The sequence below is a fragment of the Bison bison genome, unplaced genomic scaffold (genome assembly GCF_000754665.1).
Source record: "Bison bison bison isolate TAMUID 2011002044 unplaced genomic scaffold, Bison_UMD1.0 scf7180017864166, whole genome shotgun sequence".
NCBI classification, from domain to species: domain Eukaryota; kingdom Metazoa; phylum Chordata; class Mammalia; order Artiodactyla; family Bovidae; genus Bison; species Bison bison.
In genome coordinates this window covers 3,086,106-3,108,108 of record NW_011494738.1, presented here as the reverse complement: position 1 = coordinate 3,108,108, position 22,003 = coordinate 3,086,106, and the positions used below count along the sequence as shown (strand labels likewise).

The 22,003-nt window shown below is 38.8% G+C and overlaps 1 long non-coding RNA gene across 2 annotated transcripts in view; it reads left to right on the top strand.

The window, feature by feature from the left end:
* Positions 1-22,003, top strand: part of LOC104989882 — a 75,270-nt gene that overhangs the window by 3,064 nt on the left and 50,203 nt on the right. Inside the window, exons 3-4 of one of the 2 annotated variants that reach the window (XR_825434.1) lie at positions 1,407-1,489; positions 11,847-13,271. This is a non-coding gene — a long non-coding RNA (uncharacterized LOC104989882). Of the gene's footprint in view, positions 1-1,406; positions 1,490-11,846; positions 13,272-22,003 lie in introns of those variants that run through there. The other variant, XR_825433.1, reaches the window with a different exon arrangement.

Here is a 22,003-nt window from a genome sequence, read left to right as displayed (position 1 = left end):
GAATGCCTGGTTTAAATGAAGTTACACTCTCAGTGGGCTTTAGATATAGTCCTTCAGAGGAAACAAATAATTTGGTGTGTTATTTCTGAACTTCCAGATATTTCTGAATTTCTGCAACAAATTTATCATCGATTTAAAAGATTAAAAAAAAAAAAGCATATCAGAAGTAAAGAACATAGATAAAAAGTAAAATTCAAAGACAAGGCAAAAGGTGTTACAAGTTGAAGGAGAGTTCTCCAAAAGTAATAAATTCATTTCAGTTACTTAAAGTAGGGGATCAAGATGAATTATTTTATTATGAGTAATGCTGAATATTTTGATAAGTGTTCAGATAAATGCATATTCAATTAAAATGTCAAGGAAGTAGGCACAACCTTTAGACTACACATGGTTCCTATCCATAAGACTTACAATCTAAAAAACCAAACTGAATGAAGTCGGAACTGACATATGGACAAGTAGGGTCATAGTCTAACTATGATTAAAGTCCCAGATTAAAGTCCAGACCAACGAACAATGTTCAGGACTACAGCATCAGGGAAGCTAATGCCAGCAGTGGGGAAATCATTCTAATGGAATCCAAGCCTACACCAAAGCATAAAGGCCTACAGCCCAGAAGCTTCCATCAATGGACAGAAAACTCATTCATGAAGGAGTAGGGAGGTTGTCCTCCATTATCCACTCTTCCTTTCTTTCCCTCTTTATAATAATATCATCACTGACCACATGTCTAAGACTCTATTACAGCTAGATGAGGTCACATAACTAAATTATGTAAAGAATTAATTACGGTAAAGAATCTGCCTGCAATGCAGGAGACTGAAGTTTGATCCCTGGGTCAGGAAGATCCCCTGGAGAAGGAAATGGCAACCCACTCCAGTGTTCTTGGCTGGAAATCCCATGGACAGAGTGAAGAGGAAAAGTTAAAATTTTACGTAACCTCCTACTCCTTCTGCCTCTGTAACCCAGCTTGCTCCATTCAAAGTCTAGATCCATAGGTCTCAGCAAGTGGGGACTCACAATACTAGGAACCAGAACTTATCTCACTCCTCCTTGTCCTGCTCTTTGCAATTGCCCTAGCCCCTACAAATCTGCAAACCTGCTTAATCATGCCTGTCCATGTATAAAAAACTCTGCAACCTCTTTGTTCAGGGCTCAGAGCTTGGAGTATTAACTCCTCTGGGCCTGATGGCATAATAAACCTGAGTTCTCCAACTCTCCGAGTGTGGTGCTTGGTTTCTCAATTACTAGTTTCTGCAACATTTCTGGAGGCCCCAGCAAGATTCTAACCACGCCAGCCCCTTGAGCCGCCAAACTGGTGGCTCAGCCGGGCTGGAGTGAAGGAATCCTGAGATGAACAAGGAGGCGCACCACCTGATGGTATTCCGGGTTCTCTTTTGTACCAGTGTTCTGACGCTCCGGACAGCCGAGCCCCAACTGGACTCATTGGAGGGACGGACCAACTCACCAGGAAGGGCCACAGGGTAAGGTAAGGACCTGGGGCTGGTCCTCGGCAGAACCTACCCCAACAGGTAGAAGAGACTGATCACCTCCTGGAGCTTCAAAGAAGGGAGGAACAGTTAAGAAAACCTGGGCACTCGGGAGGAAGGGGGGCATCATGAATGATAACCTTGGGGCTCCCAGGGAGGCAGCAACAGTTAACAGAACCTGGGGACTCAGGAGAAAGGAGGCAATGTGATAGCCTCTGAATGATTGTGAGTGCATGATTGCTGATTGAACGGACTGAGAGAAATTTTTCTTTTTGGAAACTGCAAAACCAATTCTGTTTGCATATGCAATTAAAAACAACTAGCTTGTTAAAAGTCCTGCCCAGGGAAAAGCTTGAAGTTAACCCTTTCCATGTCCTTGAAAGACACAGCCAGCTTTGCCTGAGACCTCAGCCTTGGCAAATTAAAACTTCAAGTGAAGAAAAAAAAAAGGGGTCAAAAAGATATTTTAAATCTCAAATAGAAAACTGTAAGATCTCTGTCAGTCTGTCTGTCTGGATTTATGTATGTCTCAGTGTATATCTTTTTTTCTGATAATATTGTTCAAGTTGTGAGTGAGTTCTAATTTAATTGGCCTAAAGAAAAGTAAGAGCTTACAAATCAAACAATTCTAAATACAAGAAAAATTAACCTAAATAAATTTTAGATTCATGTGAATTGGGAAATATTCAATTATTAAATATCTAGTATTAATGTTTGTTTGCTAATCTAATAAGAAAGTAGGATGTATGTTTTTAATAAAGAAGCTATAAAATTACATTTTATTAAGGGAAAAGAAAGTAGGTCTGACTTACAGATGACTGTTACAAAAAGTAATTAGAAATTTTGTGGAAAGTGAACCCTGAAGAAAAAGTTTTGTGCATGGTTAAAGGATTGACAAAGTTTAAAATAAATTTAATTAAGTTTACCTAAATGACTTTAAAGTAAGCTGGCACAAAACTTGAATTTGGCCTTTCTCTTTGTTAAGAGGACATACTTTCTTCAGATGTTGAACTGCTTTTAATGATAGATTTAAGATTCTTTACCTCTTAATTGATCTGTTCTATATTTACCTTTGAAATCTTTTGTTAGCTTTGGCTAAGTGAATAACTATTATTTCACAGTAACTTATATGATCCTACCTGACTGAGTGTTATAAACCCTTTTGATATTTATCAACAAAACTTACTAGATAACTTGATCTCTAGCTAACTTTGGGATGCTTCGGAGGGCCCCTGAGTGATCCCAAAGAGCTATTAAGCTACCTGGGTTCATTGGACATGTTAAATTACAAAGGAAGTACTGTTAAAGGGGTGAAAAAAAATATTTTCAGGTTATACTATATGGTTGATGTTACTAATATAGTTATCCTAAAATTATGTGAAATTCATATAGATCTGATATGCCCTGATAAAATATGGTCAATTATAATTCTTGTTATCATATTAAAGTGTTATGACCAGGTTTCTTTGTCAATTGCAATAGAATCAGATTTTAAACAGGACTTCTATGGTTTTACTCTCATGCCTTTAGAAGAATACTAGTTTTTCAAGTTTTATGAGAAAGACTTTCTAAGATTAAGCAGATAAACAAATTTTGTTATTAACAGTAAGCTGGTCCCAGACTAGAATTTGGTCTTCTCTCTGTTTAGAGAACAAAGTTTTCGTTGAATACAACTTTTAATAACAGATTGTGAATTTCTTTGCCTTTAGGTGATTTATATTTGTTTTCAAAATCTTTTGTCAAGTAAATAAACATTATTTAAGATTATGGTACATGTAGACAAAGCTCATTCTGCTTCTACAAAAAAATAACCCCTCATGGTTAGACTTTTGCTATCCTGATATCATTTTACTATCCTTAAAACATGGCAATAGTCTGCTTCTAAATCAGGAAATTAAAAATGGATAAACAGCAGCTAAAAATAAGAAAGCCAGGGCTATGGGAAATTCAAGACGGCTGCTTGGCTTCTTCCAGCTTCCTGACAGTCCTCATTTTTATTTGATGGATTAAAGCCTTCCCTGGCTACAGTGTTAATGTCCTCACAATGAGTTCTCCCCCCAAAAAAGAAAGTATGTTTCACTGAATATTAAGTTCCTGTTTTGTTAATTAAGGTCTGTGCTTACTAAGACTCACTTCTGAAATAGTTCCTTGCTATGTTATATGGCTAAAAGATTTAATTAAGTTACTAAAAAGGACACTCTAAGATTGTTTCTACAGCTTATCTCAGTAACCAATCTTTGGATAAAGGTCAGATGCTCCATGATGTACACTTGGCTATAATCGTTTAACTGAGTCAGATGACCTGGGATATACCTGGCTATACCCAATGAAAGTTCTTGCCTTAAATTCTTGCTTGTGACCTTACTATTAACTGCTAGCTATATTATTTTCTATGCAGCTTGTTTCAGAAGATTATTTCTTACGTTACCAAATGAGTGACTGAACCTGTGATAAAACGCTGATATGCAGCATTCCATTTAAGATCAATAATTGTAATAATGTAACTCTAGATATGGGAAGAAGCAACAAGAGGAAATATTTTCCTGGACTAAGAGGCTAGTTAGACAGGTATGGTCCAGAGACTTTTGCTACTTACAAGGCCTGGCCTAGTGACAACACATTGAGTGGTCTGTCAACGGAATCTTTGTTAGACCTGGGAATGAGCCTTCCCAGCACCACAGGACACAATGACTATGAAATGCTCCCAAAACATAGTCAAATATGTGGCTATGAAGGGGCCCTGCTGACTGAAAGTTGGCCCTTGCCAGCTGCCTCTACAAAGATTAAATCATGACCACTACAAGATGCTGACCTTCAACATACCCTTGAAAGGACTTCAGGGTGGAGACAAATAATAAGGCACTCTGTGTTCTGGGAAAAACCCAGAAAAACAGGCCTTCAGACAGTCAGATGTTTTCAGGTAAAGATTTTTATGAGTCCAAATTCTTGCATCTTCTCATACCTAGAGAAACACTAGAGTCACAAATCAATGTCTGTACCTGGTTCTCCTGGCTGGCCCCTCAGCAGCTTTCCTACTTTTATTAATCTTTAGGCTAAATATCTTTAACTTTCTTGTTAAGTTTGTTTCTCCAAGTAGTAGTACAATAAGAATATCCCCCGACCAACACCTAGACAGTGCTGGAACAGCTGCCTTATCATTCTGTGGGCTCTCATCTCCCTGCATAAATGTATGCCGAGGTCTTCAGGCTATTATCCCTTTGAGATCTTATATGGAGACCACCCCAGTAATAGAAAACCTCAACAGAGACCACCAACAACTAGCTGACCTGGAGATGTCCCAACACCTCCAGGCCCTGGAAGTCTTTGGCCATATCACCCAAGAAACCTTAGGAAGGACACCCATTACTTTGGGCAATTGGGTTCATCCCTATCAGCCAGGAGATGAGCTACAGGCATCATCCCTTAGATCCACCACACCAAAGTCAAGAAGGTAGCAGCTTCCTGTGATGAGGACATCTAGAAAACAGTTTGGGACTCCAAAAACTCCCTCAAGGTCTGGTTCCAAAAACAACGATCCTCACCCATGAAGGATGCTGAGCCCTGCTCCAGTCACTCCAGATGCTAACTAGTCAATGAATGGCAGAAGCTTGAGGATCCGAATATCAAAGGATTTTCATTGTCAACCCTGGCCTCTATCCCTGATTGATATTATTACTGTGCTCTTCACTACAGGACTAGCTTCAGTCTCACCCCAGGACTTGGATTTGGGTCAGAAGCTGCGGTTAGCTGTCTGTTATCTCACTGTAGTGGGAAGCCTCATTCTTATTAGATGTCTCTTATGATCGATTCTCCCTACTAACTAAATTGCTCCACAGTATAACTGACCCCCCTTCGTGATAGGCTCAGTTGTTAAAGCCATGACAACCCAAAGATGGGGAGAAAATCTTTTGCTAGTGTTCATTTATCTGTTATGTTCAGGCTGCTTTGCAGCCTTTTGGTGTCCCTTGCTGTAACAGATGGTGCCACCCCCATCAAGCCCTTTTCCTTGTTTGTGGGAAAGATGCTTACTTATGTCTACCTTTCAAGTGGATGGGTATCTGCACCTTAGCTTTCCTCACTCCCCAGATGAATATTGTCCCTAACAACCAGACTTGCACCATACCTCTCTCTGGCAGCACATACACGGTCAAAAAGAGACATCCAGTTTATACCCCTACTAGTTGGTCTGGAAATCATGGCTGGGATAGGTATGGGAATAGGAGGAATTACTTCATCAATCACCTTTTACCATACACTATCAAAGGACTTCACAAACGACATTGAGAGAGTGGGCAAACCTTTTGTGGCCTTACAGGACCAACTAGACTCGCTGGCTGAGGTGGTTTTACAGAATAGGAGAGGGCTAGACCTACTGACAATTGAAAAGAGAGGACTCTGTCTCTTCTTAAATGAAGAATGCTGTCTTTTATGAATGCTGTAAACCTATCAGAAATTTTCAGGGACATGGCCCAACAGCTAAGGGAACAAATCATAAAAAGGAAAGAGAAAGTAGCTAATTCCTGGGGGTAATATCTGGAGCTGGGCGTTGTGACTTCTCCCTCTAACAGTTCTCTTCATGCTCTCTGTGGTGCTCTTGTTTGGCCCTTGTATTCTCAATGTAATTACCAGTTCATAACCTCTAGGATTAAATCCATAAACTTACAAAAGGAAACCCTAAATGATGGGAAGCTCTGAATGCCCTACCAAAACATGAGATGATGCTTTCTACAAAGAGCGATAGAAGCATCAAGAGAGGGGAATGAAGAGGAAAAGTTAAATTTTTACATAACCTCCTGCTCCTTCTGCCTCTGTAACCCAGCTTGCTCCTTGCAAAGTCTAGATCACATAGATCTCAGAAACTGGGGACTCACAATATGAGGAACTGGAGCTTATCTTACTCATCCTTGTCCTGCTCTTTGCAATCGCCCTAGGCCCTAAAAACACGCAAACCTGCTTAATTATGCCTGTCCGACTGTAAAAAAAACTCTGTAACTCCTTTGTTCAGGGCTTAGAGTTTGGAGTGTTAACTCCTCTGGGCCCACTGGCATAATAACCCTGAGTTCTCCAACTCTCCGAATGTGGTGCTTGGTTTCTAGATTACTGGTTTCTGCAGCAAGAGAAGACCGGCAGGCTCTGTCCATGAGATTGCAAAGAGTAAGACACAACTGAATGACTAACACTTTCCAATCTCCACAACTAAATTATGGTCAGTAAACTTGCTGTTAAAATAAAAAATAAACATTTGCTCTGTGTCCCAAATTCCTGGCCCAGAGCTCCTAAAACTTTTGAAATTTCCTGAATGATGGAAGTGTCTTTTGTTATTCATAACGAGCCCCATTAGATCACTTGTGAGCTTATTTATGCTAATACCATGACTTAGGGTGGGCCCCCTGGAGAGCCTCAGGTTGGGGCTAGTCTCCAAAAAAATCTGTCATTAGAGTGTTAAAACTTTCGGTGTCAGGATCTCTGGGGAGGGGATAAAGATTGAGCTCTTACAAAACTCTTCAACAGTAAGACTAGGGAGCTTTGGGTTTGGCTAACCCATCTGCAAGCTAGGAAGGTGTGCCCCAGCTCCATGAAACAGGCTCCTGCATTCAAGACCTTTAAAGAGTTCTTCATCTGGCTATTCATTTGGATCCTTTACAATAAACCACTAAATGTAAGCAAAATGTTTTTCTGGGTTCTATGTGTCATTCTCGGAGAAGGCAATGGCACCCCACTCCAGTACTCTTACCTGGAAAATCCCATGGATGGAGGAGCCTGGTAGGCTGCAGTCCATGGGATCACTAAGAGTCGGACACAACTGAGCGACTTCACTTTCACTTTTCACTTTTATGCATTGGAGAAGGATATGGCAACCCACTCCAGTGTTCTTGCCTGGAGAATCCCAGGGACTGGGGAGCCTGGTGGGCTGCTGTCTATGGGGTCTCACAGAGTTGGACATGACTGAAGTGACTTAAGAGCAGCAGCATGAGTCATTCTAATTATCAAATCTGAGAGGGGATCATGGGAATCCCCGAATTTTTGGTCAGCCAAACAAAACAGTGTGGGTAGCCTAGACCATTTACAGCTGGTATATGAAATAGGATCTGACAGTTTTATGGGGTCTGAAACTAGCTCCAGGTAGATATTGTCAGAACTGAATTAACTTGTAAGATACTCAATGTCCAGTAATTGGAGAATTGCTGTGAAAAGATATCACATATTTGGTGTCAGAAAGAATCTTAGAGGGTGTAAAAGAAAAAGTGTCATTTGGATTCTCCAGAAAATATCCTGAAAATGGGGAGGAATACTTTTCTCTCCTCTTTCCTCTCTGCTAAAGGCAAGAAAGCATATATAATGGTTGGAGCTCCAGAAGTCATCCTGGACCCTGTCCTTAGAAATTAAAGTTACATATGATAGAGTCACAGAATGAAAGGAACCCAGGTCTACAAACTACAGGCTGCCATACCAGTTCTGAACTGCCTGTTTCCACACTCTATGACAGAGAAAGAACCTTCTATCTTGCTTAAGTCAGTATTGCCTAGATTTACGTCGCATGCAGAGCCAAATCTAAACCCAAATGATACAAGAAACTCTAGAATGAAAGCTTTGAGATCTCAAATCGGGATTTTTTTTTTTTTTAACTGCTCAGTACTTATACTTCATTGACTACACTAAAGGCTTTGACTGTATGGGTCACAACAAACTGGAAAACGCTTAAAGAGATGGGAATACCAGACCACCTTACCTGTCTCCTGAGAAACCTGTAAGCAGGACAAAAAGCAACACCAACCAAGTTTAGAACCAAACATGGAACAACGGATTGCTTCAAATTGGGAAAGGAGTACATCAAGGCTGTATATTGCCACTCTGCTTATTTAACTTCTATGTAGAGTACATCATGTGAAATGTTGGGCTGGATGAATCACAAGCTGGAATCAAGATTGCTGGGGAAAATATCAACAACCTCAGATATGCAGATGATACCATACTAATGGCAGAAGCAAAGAAGAACTAAAGAGCCTATTGATGAAAGTAAAAGAGGAGAGTGAAAAGGTTGGCTTAAAACTCAACATTCAAAAAACTAAAATCACTGGTCCCATCACTTCATGGTAAATAGATAGGGAAAAAGTAGAAATAGCAGATATTTTATTTTCTTAGTCTCCAAAATCACTACAGATGGTGACTGCAGACACAGAATTAAAGGATGCTTGCCCCTTGAAAGAAAAGCTATGAGAAACTTAAACAGCACGTTAAAAAGAAGAGACATCACTTTGTCAATAAAGGTCCACATAGTCAAAGCAATGGTTTCTGCAGTAGTCACACACAAACGTGAGAGATGGACCATAAAAAAGGCTGAGTGCCAAAGAATTAATGCTTTCAAATTATTGCACTTGGGAAGATTCTTAAGAGTCCCTTTGACTGCAAGGAAATCAAACCACTCAATCCTAAAGGAAATCAATCCTGAATATTCATTAGAAGGACTGAGGCTGAAGCTGAAGTTCTAGTACTTTGGCCACCCGATGTGAAAAGCCAACTCATTGCAAAAGATCCTGATACCGGGAAAGATTGAGGGCAGGAGGAGAAGGGCAGGTGGTAGAGGATAAGATGGTCGGATGGCATCACCAACTCAGTGGACATAGCATGAGGTTTGAGCAAACTCCAGGAGATAGTGAAGGACAGAGCAGCCTGGTGTGCTGTAATTTATGGGTTCTCAGAGTTGGACAGGAATTAGCAACTAAATAACAATAACCCATGCTGTGTTCAAAGTATTCAAATAGGAAAAAAAAAATCTGTGACTGAATTCATGTTGAAATAAGAAAAGAAGGTCTTCGCCAGGCATGCCCTTGTCATGCCAGTTACTCAGGAGACTGAAGCCAGAGGACTGCTCGGGTCCAGGAGTTCTGGGCTGTAATGTGCTATGTCCGCTGTTTGGCATCAATATGCTGACCTCTTAAAAGTGGGGATTGCCTCCTGAGGCTGCCTAAAAAGGAATGATTCAGCTCAGGTCAGAAAAGGGCATATATAGAATCTGCCAGAAACATTAGAATAATGTTTGGTTTGGGTTCAGTTTTTTATTTCTCAATATATCGACGTGTTATTTCCACCTCCCCATTGTATTCTATCAGTCCAAGAGTCCTTGCAACCTTAACTGTCTCTTGATCCTCAATTTTCTGTTATATAAATCAAGAGAATGTCTTACTAGTTTTAAAAAAGAATCATTGGAAAGCACAGATTACAGATTTTTCAATATCACATTCTCTAAACATCTGTTGTTCTTAAGGAAGCATCCAGTGAGCCTCAGGGGCCTAAATACATTTATCAATATTAATCACTAATATACATGTATTGAGTAATGTCAGTGCTGGGCACTGTACTAAATTCTTTACCTCCATTTTCTCATTTAATTTCAAAAAAACCTAGTGACATGGGAGATATCTCCAGATAGAGAGGAAGAAAATGAGAAATATAAAATAGACAAATTAAGACATTTGTTCATATGGTCTAGCTAATAAGTCTTAGCATCTGGCTTTGAACTCCAGGAAGTCTACCTCCAGAGACCATAGTAACTATTATACAATATTACTTGCCCAATAGGGCTGGAGATCATATTGCATGTTGTTAATTAGCACTGGCAATCAGGAATTTAAGGGTTTTTTAGGACCACTATTATCTTCTAGACAAATCTTTTCTCAAAATGATACATGGAGCACTGGTTGTTCCAAGGGTCAAGCAGACCTCAGGCACTTTATTTCAGAAACAAAAGCAATGGAACAATGTTGTTCACATTCACTTAAAATTTACAGTGTGGATAAAAGATGGCTGTAATATGTTTGACATTTCTGTCATTAAGAAGAGATAGGATAGAACTCGTGCTGCAGTCCATGAGGTTACAAATAAGTTGGATACACAGAGCTGGATGTGACTTAGCAACTGAAAAACAACAGCAAGGATAATTTCCCTCCCCTGAAGCCAGCTTGGCCTTAGCAATTCACATCATATAAATGTAAAAGTGACTTTCTTGAACCATCAAGTCTGTGTTACTAAAAAACCTTAAAGCTTCTGCCTGTGTCTTCTGGGACAGTCTTTACTGGATCCTGAAACCACTGTGTTAGAAACTCATCATCCCTCTTTAACACACCACAGAGAAAGACCCCTTGACTACCTGGAGAGAGGGGTGTGTCCAGCTGACCACAGACCTCCAGTCATTCACATAAACACCAGGCATGCAAGTGAAGCATCTTAGAGCCCCCAGCCAGCCTAGCCATCATCACTTAACACTGGTGAGTCATCCCACTCAATCCCAAGCAGAGAAGGAAGATCAACCAGCCACGCCATGCCCAACCAGCACACAGAACTGAGATGCAGCATGGTCTTGTTTTCCGGCAATGAGTTTTGGGGTAGTTCATTACACAGGAAGAGATAAACAGAACAATAAGATTAGTAATGATTTTCACAGACTCCCTGTGAGATTCTTACTAATGATTAAGTCTGTAAAGGTCACAAAAGTACTTCAAAGACAGCATAGGTCTGTTTACTTTGGCTGATGTTGACAGCATGTAGTCAGTTCAAGCCACTGCATTAACATTTCTGTGTAATTGTTTACAGTTGTTAAATTTATAATTTTGTGTGCATTACAGTCTATCATTATGCCACCAATTCCCTCAAAATGGAACAATGGCTCTAATCTTGTGCATGGATGAATAAATATAATTTTGAAAATTATAATGTAAAAAGTACAACTCATGAGAATGTCATAAACACATTTGAACTTGACTCCAAAAAGACCACAGAAAGTGAATCTTTACATGTTCAGTCAAGTGAATCTGTGAGTATGAGAATTTAGCATAAGCAGTCAAAACAGCAGAGTGCGAATAAAAGTACAATGACAATTATCTGAAAATTGGATTTTCCCAGACTGGTGATTCATTCTCCAGTGGCTGTCTATAATGAAATGTCAAAGACTAACATGCAGCCATTTTAGCCATTTCCAAGCAAAGCATAACCACCTTTCTGGCAAACCAATGAAGTTTGTCCAGAACAAGGACTAAATGATTGTACTGGTTACAGTGCTTGGTTCAAAGCAACTGAGTCTAGCTACAATAAGCCAATAGGGATTTATTTGAGGAACAATTAAGGGCATAGTACAGAATCAGTGCAAGGCTGAGGAACCAGAGTCAGAAATGGGCAGGGAACAAAGCATCTCTGAGAGTTCTCCGTTAGCACAAAGGCTGGCAACAATACTCTGCTTCCTTACCTGAGTCAGAGATCTGGGGAACAAATTACCAGTGATTGAAAAAGTTGTGTTGTGGATGGTGGCTCTGGACAGAGCAGTCTCCCTGAATTAAATTTATCACCCCTCTTATTCCACAGCAGGACAGTCACACATCTCCCCCGACAGAGGTAAGACCATTCCCATGAGGCAGGAGCATGGCAGAGTGCAGCCCTCTCGCAGATAGGCTGACATGAAGAAGAACAGAAGACACGGCTGAGCTGAGATTACCCACTGCATTCTTCTGAGTTCACAAATCGCATGGTCTTCTCCCTCGCAACAGGACTGGGAGTAAAAGCAGTGCAATGGGAAAGGCCAGGAAGATTTCTCCACGTGGAACCATGAAATGTGAGACAGAGTAGTTTCTGTTACCAAGGTCATACTACAGAAGAGTCTGGGTTCTTGCCGATGCTGCCACAGCCATGAACCTTCCCATGCACCTCACATCATGCCTTATGTACCTATTTGCTTGGCCACCGAGGACACCTGAGTCCCAGGCCATCTCTCCTCACCTGAACCCTTACCGCCACACAGCTCTGTACTCTGCCTGATATGGACCAGCCACCGACCCCACATTAAAAAAAAAAAACAAACAACTCTTGACCTTCAGAGTAATCATCTGCCATGAGTAAAATGCCTTCTACCATAACTTTTCACTCCAAATATTTGCTTCTCTTTCTGGTTCCAAACAAAATCTTGCTGTCTCTTAAAAACCTTACTTAGTCGTTATTATATGAAATGGTTGCTATTTTTTCCAAACTCAAAGACATGGTGCCTCAAAGTTTCCTAAAATCTTCATAAGTCCTCCTAGAACCTCATGCCATCAGATCATAACACCATAAAGCCTTCATTACTGCCATTAACTAAAGACCTTAGAGTCACCCTCCTTCCTTCCCAGAAGACTTAGCTCTTGACTCTCACTCTCTCTACCATTACTTGTATCTTGCTTATTTCTGAATCCATAAGTTGTTCTATTAACATGCTGCCCTCTAAGTTCACTGGCCTCCTTATTTCAGTAATCCTGTCCTAAACTCCACCTCAGTCACCTATTCTCTATGATTATAACTTGAACCTTGTTATACTCATAACCAAACACGCTTTGCAGTCCCAATTTTAAAACCCCATATTGCAACCAGCTTCTCCTATCAATCATGACCTACTTTAGGAGGGACTTCCCGAATTATTCAGTGAGAATGACAATGATCCTACATGATCATACATGAAGTCCCCATTTTCCTTCTAAATTGGCTTAGGTCCCATGGCCTATTGTTATAATTATTCTTTGTGTATACACTCAATGACCATATCCTCTCTGTGTTCCAAGGAGTTACATGTTACTAATAAACATACCACTAGAAAAGGGAAGCCTTTTACACTGTTGATGGGGATGTAAATTGTGCAGCCACTATGGAAAACAGTTTTGTGGTCCCTCGGAAAACTAAAAATAGAATTATCATATGATCTAGATCTATGATCTGGGAACATACCCAGACAAAACTATAATTCACAATAAACAAAACATGGAAGGAACCTAAATGTCCATCAACAGATGAATGGACAAAGAAGTGGTGCATGTACACAATGGAACACTGCTGCTGCTGCTGCTAAGTCGCTTCAGTCGTGTCCGACTCTGTACGACCCCATAGACGGCAGCCTACCAGGCTCCCCCATCCCTGGGATTCTCCAGGCAAGAACACTGGAGTGGGTTGCCATTTCCTTCTCCAATGCATGAAAGTGACAAGTGAAGGTGAAGTTGCACAGTCGTGCCTGATTCTTAGCGACCCCATGGACTGGAGCCTACCAGGCTCCTCCATCCATGGGATTTTCCAGGCAAGAGTACTGGAGTGGGGTGCCATTGCCTTCTCCGAACAATGGAATACTACTCAGCCATAAAAAGAGTGAAATAATGCCATTTTCAGCAAAAGGGATACAACTAGAGATTATCGCACTAAGTGAAGTCATAAAGAGAAAGACAAATACCATGATATCACTTATATGTGGATCTAAAATATGGCACAGATAAACCTATCTGCAAAATAGAAACAAGCTCATAGGCACAGAGAACAGACTTGTGGTTGCCAAGGGGGAAAGGTGGAAGAAGAGAGATTGGACTGGGAGTTTGGGGCTGATAGATGCAAACTATTCTATTTAGAATGGATAAGCAACAAGGTCCTAATCTATAACTCAGAGAACTATATTCAATATTCTGTGATAAACTATAATGGAAAAGAATATAAAATAAGAATATATATATGTGTGTGTTTAACTGAATTACTTTGCTGTACAGCAGATTGGCACAACATTGTAAATCAGCTATACTTCAATTAAAAAAAATGTTAAATAACTAAATAAAATGGAATAAATAAATAAGAAAAACACACAACTGTGTTGACTGGTCTTACCCTGAATTCATGACCACAAGTCAACAAGTCTCCATGCTGCTATGTTTTCCTAGTCATTTCTCTTTTTCATCTTCCCTCTCCCTTCAAACTTTAATACTCCTTTCCCTGTACTGACAACTCTGCCTGTTCAATAACAAAAACAGAATTAAAAGAAAAATTACAAGTTCTCCTGACCAAATACATCAACCTATCTGCATCAGACCTGTACTTTTCACCTTTCTTTTCTAATACAAAGGATGATCCATCCATCAGTAAAATATGGTGCAGTGTCCCTCACAGTTGTGTTAAGCAAAGTGCTACACAGCTGGCTTTGAAATGAAAGAAAGGGCCACAAACCAAGAAAGCTGGAAAAGTTAATTAAGCAAAGGGATTCTCCTAGAGAGCCTCTGAAGGGAGCAAACCCTTTGGCAACAGGTTGATTTCAGCCTGAAGCTGACTTTGGAATTCTGTCTGCTGTGAGAGAATAAACATGTGTCGCTTTAATCCACCAAGTGTGTAGTAATATGTTACAGTAGCCATAGAAAATTAATACAATAGATACACAATATAAGAGTTAAGTTACTATCACATGGATATTCCACTGGACATCTCAATTTAGAGTTGAACAAAACCAATGATGTTCAGAGTATGAATCTGTTATTGACAGAGTATAATTCATACACAAGGGAGATGTGCCAATAACATTTTGCTTTAACGCTAAAAATCTATAAGATGGAATGTAGATGTAAGAAAGATACTTTGGGACCAGTACTGATCAGCATGAGTTATGTATACAGCAATGAAGAACATTACTAAGGGAATAAGTAGTTTTTCCTGAGTGTCATTTCACATATGGCCTTTTCAAAGAACAGGTTGTGTCAATGGTTCTTAAGCCAGTGTTAAAGGAAATAGCGTAGAGACAGATACAATCTAATTGAAGCCACTGAGTATATGACATTTCAATGGGCTCTGGGAAAAATGTGAGCCTGAATACACAGCTCTGCTGATTAATACTGGATTACGTTGACTGCTTAATAGAAAGATGTTTATATGTGTTTTTAAATTAAAGATAATATTTCTTCATGACATTAATAGCTAAAGAATAATTCTACTATTTTATATAACTAAAGTAGAATACTTCAGTAATATATTTAGAATATTTACTAGCTTGAATCTAAAAGTTCTAAAATATTATGATTTTTTACATGTTGAGAATAAGATATCAGGCTGTCTTAAAAAGACCAAACTGTGATATGAATGACTCAATCTAAGATAATTTTATTCTTTCCTAATACTTGATTTTTTTTCATTCACTGAGGAAAGATGATAATGATTATTGGATACATTTTTAAAAATAAAACCAAATATTTCAAAAGAATGTAATGCTTTTCAAAGCTGAATGAAACCAAAGCTGAATATCAATCACCATTTATTCTAAGAAACATTCAGTCTTCCTGCTTTAAAGGGCATTACCCTCCTCTGAGCATTTAACCAAAAGCTGAAATCTTTGCTGAAAGACCTCCCCATAATTTCCATATTTATATTCCATCCAAACACAAGTAGGACACTTGCCTTTTTCAATGCTCTCTAATAGTTGGTGTTTTCTGACATAAATGCATAAGAAGTAAGAGAAGAAACCACCTATTTTGAGATATGATCTATGGCTTCAGATAGTTGTAATTTGATGATATATACATTATTCAAAAGCTAAAATAATATCAACCTAGTAAATGTATAAATAAAAATCAGTTCTATATATATTATGCTTGTATTTTTATTGCTATAAACTTATTTTTTGACATCTAAAATCGGTAGTTTGGCTGTGTATTAGATAGTCTGTGGATGGCAGAAGTTTCAGAAATATTGTTCTATATTCTAAGCCAATTTTATAATTCCACCCAAACTGGTTAATTCCTTTTGGAAGACATTACTAGCATGACAATTTTCAAGACGGTGAAATGATTGCTCAAATTTCTAGTCTCACATGTTTTCTAGAACCATACCACTCCCCATCAAGAGGCATAGCCTATTTCTTCACTTCTTAAACCTGATTAGGATTTTTTTAACTGCTTCATTAAATAAAATGTGTTGTGAATAATGCTACATGACTGCCAGGGCTAGGTCACAAAAGACTATTTGGCTTCCATTTGTCTTTTACTTTAAGGACACTTGCTTTTAGAACCCATGCACCATTATCTGAGCAAGTCCAAAGAAGCTCATGTAGAAAGACCTCACAGAAACCCACAGGGGGCGGATCTGAGACTCGAAGCAATAGTTGTCATCAAACACTAGGCTTGTGATTGAGCAAGGCTTTAGATGATTTCAGCCCATGACTTTGAGCTGCCCCAACTAACATAAAATGAAACAGAAAAGAGTTATCTCTACCAAATCTAGCATAAATTTCAGCTATTAGTTCTGAAGCCATGGTATCTGGAACACAACCAAGAGGTAACTTGAACTAAGAAATAGAGTAAACCCAAACCCCAGGGGGCTTCCCTGGTGGCTCAGATGGTAAAGCGTCTGCCTGCAATGAGGGAGACCTGGGTTCTATTCCTGGGTCAGGAAAATCCCCTGGAGAAGGAAATGGCAATCCACTCCAGCACTCTTGCCTGGAAAATCCCATGGACGGAGGAGCCTGATAGCCTATAGTCCATGGGGTCGCAAAGAGTCTGACACAACTGAGCGACTTCACTTCACTTCACTTCAAACCCTTAAAACCTCCCATAGGTTATTGCGGGTCCCAGAAAATAACAACACTCTATACAATAAACAGAAAAAGATTTCTAACATCCATGCACGTTTAATATAAGAAAACTTTTGAGATAAAATCCTCCATAAATGGCAATCAACACTGATCTAAGAGTTGATATGAAAATAAAATTCACAGGATAAATAGGTTTAGCTAAACACTGAGTTTTTCATGCAAATCATTGGTATTTTTTATCAAGAAGTCTTTGACTGCAGCCCTGGATGGGAACAGTTGGTTGCAAGAAGGAAGGTCAACACAGGTGGACCAGCTCCATGTGAAAAATCTGCCAACTATATTCCTGTTTATCAAAAACCCCTAGTTATGCAGCATAGCAGTGTCTGTGTCAATTCACAGCCTTGCAAGTCCACGACAGTTCATAAGTCAGGAGTCATACATTGTGTTTTAGTCACTCAGTCATGTCCGATTCCTTGTGACACCATGGACTACAGTCCACCAGGTTCCTCTGTCCATGGGAATCCCCAGGCAAGAATATTGGAGTGGGTTGCCATTTCCTCCTCCAGGGAATCTTCCCAACCCAAGATAAAACCTGAGTCTTCTGCAGTGAAGGCAGATTCTTTACGTTGTACATTAAGCAAAATCAATAACCAGATAACCAGGTCCTGATACTATTAACATTTTAAATATATATTAACCTGGTACAGTTCCAAAAACAGTGTGGCAAGAAGTTAACCTAAGGTCTTGTGAGGCATACATGGGGTGCCTCAGGCATTCCTGGGGGTGGGAGGAACTGGTACAGACCACAGTTAACCCATTAACTAACACACACATACACACATCCCACAGGAAAACTTTCTCCAATGTAAAGTAAATGTCAATAACCTATGGCTGCTGCTGCCGCCGCAAAGTCGCTTCAGTCATGTCCGACTCTGTGCGACTCCATAGACAGCAGCCGACCAGGCTCTGCCATCCCTGGGATTCTCCAGGCAAGAACACTGGAGTGGGTTGCCATTTCCGTCTCCAATGCATGAAAGTGAAAACTGAAAGTAAAGCCACTCAGTCGTGTCCAACTCTTTGCGACACCAGGGACTGCAGCCTACCAGGCTCCTCCATCCATGGGATTTTCCAGGCAAGAATACTGGAGTGGGTTGCCATCGCCTTCTCCAAATAAACTGTGGAATGTATTTTAAAGAGGAAAATCCCAAATTTAGACACAGAATAGAAACAGACAGGAAAATAGAAAATACAGTTTTTAGAGAGCTGATCAAACACCAGAAATAGACTGAAGAAAATACAAAATCAGTTCAGAAATAAAAACTAAAGTACAAAATTCTTTAGGGATAATAGATAAACACTGAGGAGAGAGAGGATAAAAATGAAAGAGATCCCAAAATTTAAAAATGACATAAAAATAGAGGTGCAAATAAAAAGGAACTGAAATATATATAGAAGACAAACAAGATGACCCAACATGTATAGAAATATATATATTTATAAAAAAGAAAGAAGCAAAAGAATAGAATTACTATCTAAACCTACAATCTAAGAAACTGCCAGAAATGAAATGTGACCTGAATCAACATAGTAAAAGAGTTCATCTTGTTCCTGGGAAAAATGAACAAAGAAGGTCAACCCCAAAACATATTGCACAGAAACTATTAAACTTTAAAGATTAATTTAAAAAAAAATCTTCTGAGCTAAATAAAATGTTCATGTCACTTGCCTGCTGCTAGCAACATATTAAAAAAAGACAGTAATGTAACAACACTTTCAAAAAACTCAAGGAATCCTGAGCCAAGGATTTTATACCAAATCAAGTTGTTGTTCAACTGTTAAAATCACAGACAATTCATTTAACATACAATAATGCAAAGAAAATTGTATTCACAACTCCTTTCCAGAGAAACTTCTTGGAATAAGATTCACCCAATCACAATTTTAGTGGGGACACTTCTGCAAAACAGTTGACAGAGAACATTTACAACATTAAATTGTAACTATAAGACCAAAATAAAGCTATGGATATAGGTAGCAGAATACCATGGAGAAGGGTATGGCAACCCACTCCAGTATTCTTGCCTATAGAATCCCATGGACAGAGGAGCCTGGTGGGCTACAGTCGTAGGGTCACTAAGAGTTGGACATAACTAAGCGACTAAGACACATACACACAGCAGAATGCCATATAAACCATACAGGTTCAGGGAAAGGAGAAATAGAAAATCATAAAGTGAAAAGAAGAATGAGCTACTGACTGCAAAGTGACTGATAGGATAAAACACAACAAAGTGATTTAAGGAGGCAAAACAATTACAGTCCCAAGAAGAAAGGGACAAAGAGCAATATAAAAATATTAATATAAAGAAAAGTCTTATAAAAAAATTACATACCTTCTGAATATCAAAAACGTTTTGAAAAGCACATTAAATATCATATAGAATATTATGACAGAGTTAAGACTCAAAAGAGCAGTCATATCAGTAAATGTGAATTGTCTTCATTTTCTTATTTAAGGGGAAAGATTTTAGAATTGTTTCACAAAGCAAAATGCAACTCTGTGCTATATATTAAAATATTCTAAGTGATATGGTTTTGCAAAACTAAATAAAGGGATAGGCAAAGACATACTAGGCAAATGGAAAGAGTATGAAAACAAAGGTTGTGATTTTATATTAAACAAAGTAGAATTCTGGCCCCAAAGCAATAAATGAGACACAGAAGGGCACTGAAAAGTGTTAAATATTATAAAGGTAATGTCTACAATGAAGATATAACATTAATGAATATATAAGAATATATATACTAAATAAGAAACCACCTTCATAAAGCAAAAACAAATCAGTACAGAGACACATAAACAGACAAATAATCAGAGACTCTAATACATCACTCACATTACAAGGTCAAGAAGAAAAAAATATGTAACAATAAGCACAATTGCACTCATCTCACACGCTAGCAAAGTAATGCTCAAAATTCTCCAAGCCAGGCTTCAGCAATATGTGAACTGTGAACTTCCAGTTGTTCAAGCTGGTTTTAGAAAAGGCAGAGGAACCAGAGATCAAATTGCCAACATCCGCTGGATCATCAAAAAAGCAAGAGAGTTCCAGAAAAACATCTATTTCTGCTTTATTAACTATGCCAAAGCCTTTGACGGTGTGGATCACAGTAAACTGTGGAAAATTCTGAAAGAGATGGGAATACCAGACCACCTGACCTGCCTCTTGAGAAACCTGTATGCAGGTCAAGAAGCAACAGTTAGAACTGGACATGGAACAACAGACTGGCTCCAAATAGGAAAAGGAGTACGTCAAGGTTGTATACTGTCACCCTGCTTATTTAACTTCTATGCAGAGTACATCATGAGAAATGCTGGGCTGGAGGAGGCACAAGCTGGATTCAAGATTTCCGGGAGAAATATCAACAACCTCAGATATACAGATGACACCACCTTTATGGCAGAAAGTGAAGAAGAACTAAAGAGCCTCTTGAAGAAAGCGAAAGAGAAGACTGAAAAAGTTGGCTTAAAGCTCAACATTCAGAAAACTAAGATCATGGCTTCTGGTCCCATCACTTCATGGCAAATAGATGGGGAAACAGTGGAAACAGTGTCAGTTTATTTTTCTGGGCTCCAAAATCATTGCAGATGGTGATTGCAGCCATGAAATTAAAAGATGCTGGCTCCTTGGAAGGAAAGTTATGACCAACCTAGACAGCATATTAAAAAGCAGAGACATTACTTTGCCAACAAAGGTCCATCTAGTCAAGGCTATGGTTTTTCCAGTAGTCATGTGAGAGTTGGATGTGAGAGTTGGATGTGAGAGTTGGACTGTGAAGAAAGCTAAGTGCAGAAGACTTGATGCTTTTGAACTGTGGTGTTGGAGAAGACTCTTGAGAGTCCCTTGAACTGCAAGGAGATCCAACCAGTCCATCCTAAAGGAGATTAGTCCTGGGTGTTTATTGGAGGGACTGATTTTGAAGCTGAAACTCCAATACTTCAGCCACCTGATGTAGAGAACTGACTCATTTGAAAAGACCCTGATGCTGGGAAAGATTGAGGGCACGAGAAGGGGAGGACAGAGGATGAGATGGTTGGATGGCATCACCGACACAATGGACATGGGTTTGGGTAGACTCCGGGAGCTGGTGATGGACAGGGAGGCCTGGCGTGCTGTGGTTCATGGGGTTGCAAAGAGTCGGACACAACTGAGTGACTGAACTGAACTGAACATAGATTTCACGGATGTATATGAAACTTTGCACCCAGTAACAAAGAATTCATCCTCTTTTCAAACGTACATAAACATTAACCTCAACAAATTCCATATCACATAAATAAAGCAAATAATTTTATCTGACAACAGAGCAATAAAATAAAAATCAACGAAAAAAAATTTTTAAAGGCCCTTCCATCAGAAATTCAAAAGCTCTCTAAAATATGCTTCAGTTAGAGAAAATATTCACATTGCAACTGCAGAATTTCTTTAATTTACAGGAAACAAAGAAGTGATCAGATGAAAGTTCACAATCTTAGATATTTATCTCAATAAAAATAAAATAATAAAAACATATGAATTAAGTTCTCAAGGCAAAAAGAAAGAACAAATTAAAAGTAGATTAAAGAGACAGAAAAGCAAAACCAAAAACTGTCAATGAGGTAGAGAACTATTCAAAAGAATCAACAAAGTAAGCGACCAGAAAACAATTTTTAAAAAACAAAAACCACATACAAAGGAGATTTAAAAATTATTGTAAAGAAGAAAATAACCAAACACAAAGAAAAATTATTTTTAATCACAAAATCTACATTGAAGAACTAATGTAAATTAATTTGAAAACCTAGATTATACCTAAAAGATTACAATTTATCTCTTTAGATATAGTGGAGATAAAAAGTTTTAAAAAAAATATTCTCAAAATATATCAGAAAAGAATATTTATAGAACTAAAACAATAAATATACAAATTGTAACAAAAATGTTACATTTCTTTTAGGATTGATATAACAAGCTGACAAAATATTAATGATACAACAGTGTTTAAATATCACTGAAATGGAGCTAATGGCAAATATTGAACACTCCACCCCAAAGATTTCAAGCACACATTCATTTTGTGCACATCTAAAATATTTACAGAAACTTACTACATAATGACCAGTAAAGCAATT